Source organism: Protopterus annectens, chromosome 6.part0 (genome assembly GCF_019279795.1).
Source record: "Protopterus annectens isolate FY-2018-M chromosome 6.part0, PAN1.0, whole genome shotgun sequence".
In the NCBI taxonomy this organism is placed as follows: Eukaryota; Metazoa; Chordata; order Ceratodontiformes; family Protopteridae; genus Protopterus; species Protopterus annectens.
In genome coordinates, this window is record NC_056737.1 from 1,052,558,640 (window position 1) to 1,052,566,016 (window position 7,377).

General features: G+C 38.1%; 1 protein-coding gene across 3 annotated transcripts in view; it reads left to right on the forward strand.

Annotated features, from left to right (window-relative positions):
* The window catches only part of RGS6 (regulator of G protein signaling 6), a 2,564,457-nt gene that overhangs the window by 1,442,960 nt on the left and 1,114,120 nt on the right, over positions 1–7,377 (forward strand). The window lies entirely within an intron of this gene.

The window sequence follows — 7,377 nt, forward strand, 5'->3', positions numbered from 1 at the left end:
GGTCCAAAACCCATAATTTAGCCATCTTTGTTGATAGAACCTGTAGACAGATCTTGGAAGGAATACAACACATCCTGAAAGATTCATGGGATTTTTTGGAACAACTAAAACCTGAGTTATGATTTGATGATGTAATTTTTTTTAACTATAGACATAACAGGATCTATTCACATGTATACCTAGGATTGAAGGGATGGAACTTTTTGAGGATATATTACAGACTTGTCCCACATGTGAATGCAGACTCCAGCTGATTTATGAGATTATGGCCCATGTTCTAGATAATAATTTCTTATATGTTGCGGGAGAATACTATCAACAAATCAGGGGTGTTGCCATGGGAGCTGCCTGTGCCCCTTTATATGCCAACCTGGTTCTGTTTGGCTGGGAACTACGATGGGTCTTTAACAGTACATTTTGGGCTGACATACTCACATATCAGAGATTCTTGGATGATATTTTTATTTTGTGGAAGGGGAAGGAAGAAGATATTACCCTCTTCATGGAATATCTGAATCAAACAACATCTTTTTTTTAAATTTACTTATGATGTGAATAAATTAGAGACCAACTTCTTAGATGTGAAGATTTCTAAGACAAAACAAGGTTTTAAATCTAATGTATACTGCAAACCAACACTTTGCAATGCTTATCTATATTATTTAAGCCACCACCCTAAAATAACAGAAAAAAAGTTAAGGGTCAGGCTATTAGGGTGGCTAGAATGACCTCAGAGAGAGAATATATAATAAAAGGGCTTGAATTTCTAAAAAAAATATGTTCTTTGAGAGGGGGAATCCATCTAATATAGTTGAACCCATTATTGTGGAGGTGCTTGGTGAATGGGGGAAGAGATATAAAGCCCTACTGGGCAGTGCACATACTATGGTTAGTTTGAAGATGGATAAAACTGGTGATGGAATGAATAAAGTAGGGGACATTTTGGAACAGGGCGGTCCTATGAATTCTAACAATAGGAACTATAATCAAGCGTGTGTTATCAAGACAGTCCTCTATTCAACCGGATTAAACAGATGTTATGTAAAAATTGGAGCATATTTAAGGTAAACAATGAAGTATACAACAAAGTGGGGGATAAACCCATTTTTTCTGTGAAGGTTGGCAGTAACATAAAATTAAACTTGGAAAAAGCTAGAGTGGGTGTGACACACTACAGGGGTAACACCAGACCCTGTGGATGTTGTTCTTATTGTGGGTACATTCTCCAGGTACCTTCAATAACCTTAAAAAATAGAATTGGTAGTGTTATACATTTTAGGAAGTGGAACTGTTATACCAACAAGATAGTTTATATTGCATTATGTAACACCTGTGACGGATTTTATATTGGGAAAACAGAGAGAGCCCTGAAGTGTAGAATATATGAACATTTATATGAAATAAAACATCAGAAGGAAACTAATGCCCTCTACAGGCACAGTCAGATTTGCAGTCAACACACTGGTTTTAAATTTGCCATTGTGGATACAGTGAATCTGGATGTGAGGGAGGGAGATTGGAAAAAACATTTATATAAAAGGGAATTAATGTGGCAGCTTAGGCTGGCCGCGAATTTTCAGCCTGGATTAAATGATCATATATCTATATATTCAGTGTTAGAAAGGACTAATCAAATCAGACAATAAACATTCCAACTTACATAGGTTGAGTGTATCAACTGAGTAACATAAATTATTTTAAATTATCTTATATTATTTTCAAGCGGAATGTATCGTTTGTAAAATTTTCTTAGGAAAATCTGTGTGTTCAAACATGAAGTATGTGATAATACATGTGTATTGAATATCAAAATTGTATGAAAACTATGAGAATTAGTCCACAAACAAATTCTTGGTATGTGGTGCTTTAAATGTTCAAGCGTTAATTAATTAGTATATTAATTGATGTGCAGGGATTTTTTGGAGACTATTTAAATGTGGATGGTAACTGTGAGCAGTTGTTCTGATGAAGTCATTTTAATATGATGAAAGCACTTAACATGTTTTATTTTTGATGATTTTATATATATTTCTTATATTAAAATACTAAACTATGGTTCCTTGGTGCCTTTCTTTTTGGTTTATAGGAAACCGGAGCACCCAGAGGAAACCCAAGCGACCACAGGGAGGACATGCAGACTCCGCACAGAAGGCACCCTAGCCGAGGATTGAACCAGAGATCCTCTTGCTGTGAGGCGGCAATGCTAACCGCTGTACTACCGCGGCCGCCCTGCCATGAATCTGTCATTAATTCTGATGATATCCCTTACTGCCTTCTGAAGCCTCTCTCTCACCACAGTTCCTACACAATTTCTAGCCTGCCCTCCACCTGAGTAGTAAACTCTGGATCCCAAGCCAAGCGGCTTTGCTGCAGTGCCCTTCCATCTCATCTCTTGGATATATAGGATATCCAGCCTCCTCCGTATCATCATGTCATCCACTTCCAAGCTGCATCCTGTCAGTGAACCTACATTAAGCATAGCAATTCTCAGTTCATGTTTGGCAGGTTGGTTGGTTTTACGTCCAGCTTTCGCTCAACAGAGCTATCCCAGGTAACCCAGGCTAGAGCATTACTTCTTTGTTATTTACAAATGGTGTCATCCATTTTACTTCAGGTCACTTTGATCTTCATCATTTAATGTAGACTGTGAAGTTGTGAGAGACATCCAAATCAGAGACCATGGTTCTCTCATGGTAAACTTAACAGGAGCAGAACAAGTGTCATAACAGTCAGTAGTGACCAAGTGAGGGATGAACTATCAGATGAAGTTCACACTTTACCAGGCCCAGTCTTTGGTAAATGGCTGAAAGGATGGAATTATGGATTCATGTGTTAGAAATGAGGTTCCTTTGCAAGGTTGCAACAGAATGAGGAAAACAGTATTTTGGAAGGTTTGGGAGGGTGGACTAATGGTTAAGGTGTTTGCCTTACAAACACAAGGTGCAGGGTTTGAGTCTCACAAGGGACAATTGGCTAGGTTTACAATGGCTCTCAAGGGCAGTTAGCTTAGTACTAACCTAAACCTAAAACCTAAACCTAAACCTAATACAAAAAAGACCTGCTGCTCCTCTGGATTGAGATGAGCCATTTGAGGTCATCTATGGAAGCTATGAAGGAGGTCTACTGGTTATCACCAATGGGAGGGATATCAAGTGAAGTTCCCTGGGAGGAGGTCCTATGGCAGACCAAGGACAAAGCAGAGAGATTATATCTCTCAGGTTGTCCAGCTGTCTGAGCATCAGGACAAGATAGGAACTGTCATGGGGATATAGGAAAACGTATTTATACGTGTGTGTGTGTGTGTGTGTGTGTGTGTGTGTGTGTGTGTGTGTGTGTGTGTGTGTGTGTGTGTGTGCATGTGCACGTGTGCACCTGTCTGTCTCCCTGTCTGTGTTTCTGTGTCTGCACCTGTTTATACATGTAGTGAGACAGTTACATAGTGCATGCAAACAACAACATGAACAGATGACTTCCAAATGGCCCTACCACACTCATTTGCAAAATCTCTTAGTCTCCTTCAGTTGAGTGAAAAGAATCAGGTTACACAGATAATAACTGCAGATCACCTATTTATTAATGGCTTAACCCCAATACTTGCCTGATTTTCTCTGCTAGCAGTTTAATGAAGTAAGTAAGTCTGTGTACCCTTGACAGCTTTTCATTTATTGTATGCAGTCCTTACACTACAATTTCAGTCCTTTTTCATTGAGTGAGTAATTGTAGACTACTGTTATAAATGAACAATGCTTGAAGGTCTTGTCTTGACATCTAATGAAAATCCAAGCCTCCTGCAGCCTGAAAGCTTTTATTCCTGACTGAAAAGATTGTATTAACAATTAACAATAATCGCAACAATAATGTCCTGTCTTCTGCTCTCTTCATTGACCTGTCCAAAGCCTTTGACATGGTCAACCACTCTCTCCTTCTAAAAATTCTCGAATCTCTTTCCTTAGCACCTGAGACTATCCACTGGTTCAGCTCATATCTCACTAACAGGAAACAAGCTGTCCTCTGGGATAACAAACTCTCATCTCTTCTACCAATCTCCCTTGGTGTCCCCCAAGGCTCTATTCTTGGACCACTTCTTTTCTCCCTCTTTATAAATGACTTACAAGTAGCCATTCCTGAGGCTATCTGCATTCAATATGCTGATGACTCCACACTTATTTGCTCTGCTAAATCCATTTCTGAACTTCAAACTAACACTCAAGCTGTATTTTCTAAAGTTGAAACTTGGTTTCTAAAACGATGTCTACTCCTAAATGCAAAAAAGACCAAACTACTTCTCTTTAAACCTACTACCAGATCCCCCACACTTGACTTCTCCATTGTGTCTAATAATGGAACCATTATATCACCTGATTCTACTACCAAATTGCTAGGTGTCACAATTGATAACAATCTCTCCTTCGACCTTCATATCAACAATACCATTAAATCTGTAAACAGGAAACTTGGCTCTCTATATAGAATCAAAACTTTTTTAACCTTCCCAGCAAAAGTGAATCTTGCCCACTCACATCTTATTTCCACACTTCTCTATGCCTCACCTATCTACACCAATCTTAAGAAAAACAATCTCTCTAAACTATCTACCTCCTACAACAACATAGCTAGATTTGTTACTGGAAAACAATTTAGAACCCACCATTGTCAGAATCTGCAACAACTTAACTGGCTCGAACTGACAAATACATTGCTTCTATCCCAACTTATGTTTGTCCAAAGAGCCTTTTACCAACCTCTTAATACACCTGCTCTATCTAACCTCTTAAGCCCCTACTCAAACCTGAACTCTCTCCGCTCTTCTAGCAAACTGCTAGTTACCTCAACTAAATCTAATAACCTTGCTGGTGATTACCTTTTCTCCAATGCCATTGGGAAACACTGGAATAAACTTCCTCCGAACTTACTTCAATTGCTTCTACTGCACTGTTTAAACAAAACTAAAAGTTCACCTTAATAACCACTGGATATGTTCCTGCTCTAAACCTGATTAAAAAGTTTCTTGGCTCTTTCTCCTCCTCACGGCTATTTGTCTCTCTCTCTCTAGCAATACATATCTTTCTATTCTGTACTTTGTGTTGCAAAATGTTCTCTCTTCCTTCATCTCTTGCTTTCTCTAGTTCACTCTCTCTAATTAATTTATTCCAATGATGAAATTATGGTAACTTATGGCTTATATCTTTAAATAGAATTAGTTACTATGGTCTTGAGTAAAACACCTACCTATTTTTTTAAAAATCCGTTTGATAACTTTGTTATTATATATTTGTTAGTTTTTGTTGTATTCGTCCATGTCTTCCTGTGGAGCTTTTCTCCCCGGGCCTCTACTGAAAATGGAAATATATCCAGTTAGACCAGCCCGGTTAACAAATGTAAAATAAATAAATAAATAAATAATTTTATGAAGATATGTTGTGAATGAACATAATTATCATCTTTATTCTGAGACTGTACTAGGGCTGCAGAATCCACAAATGAGATTGTAACTAACAATAATTAAAGAGAAAAGTCACATTGCTACCAGCCATAGTGCTCATGAAACCATTATTAACCACAACCTCATGCTATCATTTATGTTAATTCTTACACAATCAAGATTATTGCAAGGAACTATAAAGATGTAATTTTGCTTTAATTTATTTTCAAAATGCATCTTGTTCTATTTAATAGCATTTGTGGCAGTTTCTGTTGTGGTGTGGTGCGGTGTGGTTTGGTGTGTGTGTGTGTGTGTGTGTGTGTGTGTGTGTGTGTGTGTGTGTGTGTGTGTGTGTGTGTGTGTGTAAGAATATATGCATGTATGTATATATATACATACACACACACACACACACACACACACATATATATATATATATATATATATATACATATATATATATATATATATATATATATATATATATATATATATATATATATATATATATAGGGTTCCTATTAGACGTTCAACAGCTTAGGTTGTCGACTAATTATCGACACCTAAGCATCAAAACTTTAAAATCGCGAATGGCCACATACGCAAATTCTTTCCTCGGAAAGAATTTGCTTCGCCATTATCGAGGGCACTTTCCCCAATGTAGAGCAGTCTCAGAGTTGGTATATTTAGTTGGGTTGTGTGGGGGGCACAGCCCCCCACATCAAGTGGTGTGGGGGGGATGAAGCCCTCCACCATGTTTGGGTTCAAAAGTTTATTTTATTTCACGATGGTCTAACGAATTCTTTCCCAAGAAAAGAATGGCCGTTCACGATTTTAAGGTTTCGACGGTTAGGTGTCAATGTTTACACATTCGACAACCTAAACTTTTGATGAACTAATATAGACGCTATATATATATATATATATATATATATATATATATATATATATATATATATTCTCCGGTCGACATGGAGATCCTCCAGAAGGGCCTTAATGAGACTGATGCTTGGTGTCAAAGCCATGCTCTCAAGCTAAATGCAAAAAAATGCGTAGTAATCCCCTCTGGAAAAAACAGAGTACCCGCAAACTACAACATAGGAGGTAATCCCCTGAAATCTGAAGAAGAAATAAGGCATCTAGGGACCCAAGTAGATAGTCAGCTTTCCTTTGATAACCATGTTGCCAAAGTGGTTAGAAAATCCTTCTATGTGACCCATCTGATCATGAAAGGGTTCGCATCAAGATCTAAGGATGTAATGGTGCCCCTCTACTCTTCCCTCATCAGACCCATTATTGAGTACAATGCACCAATTGGAATGTACCTGGTTAGACATCTCCAGCAGCTGGAGAGACCACAAACATACCTAATCAAGAGAATTACTGGCCTCAAACAGTTGCCCTATGCAGCACGATTGAAAAAGCTAAGACTGTTCTCTGTTGCATGCTGCTTTCTCAGAGGAGATCTCTGTCTAACGTACAGAGCCATGTCCAACATGCTGCATCTTAGCAAAACCAAATCTACTCGAGCTACACGCTCTAGGGAAATAAACCTCAACACAACAATGAATAGAACATGCTGGAGGGATAGATTCCCTTCACAGAGACTTCCTTTACTATGGAACAGGGTCCCGATCTACATAAGACAGAGCCCCACACTATCACTCTTTAAGAGGAACCTTGATGAGTGGATGAGTAACAGAAAGTTCACACCGGGGATCACACCAACAGCACTACTAGATAGGGGCCAAGGGTACTAGCTGCTAGTACAAGGGTCTGGGGAACTACTAAAGGGGCGATGAATACCGCACAACGTGGCTGGGTAATACATGCCTTCGGGCAGATAACACAGTACCAACCTATGAACCTACATATATATATATATATATATATATATATATATATAGATATATATATAGATATATAGATATATAGATAGATATATATATAGATAT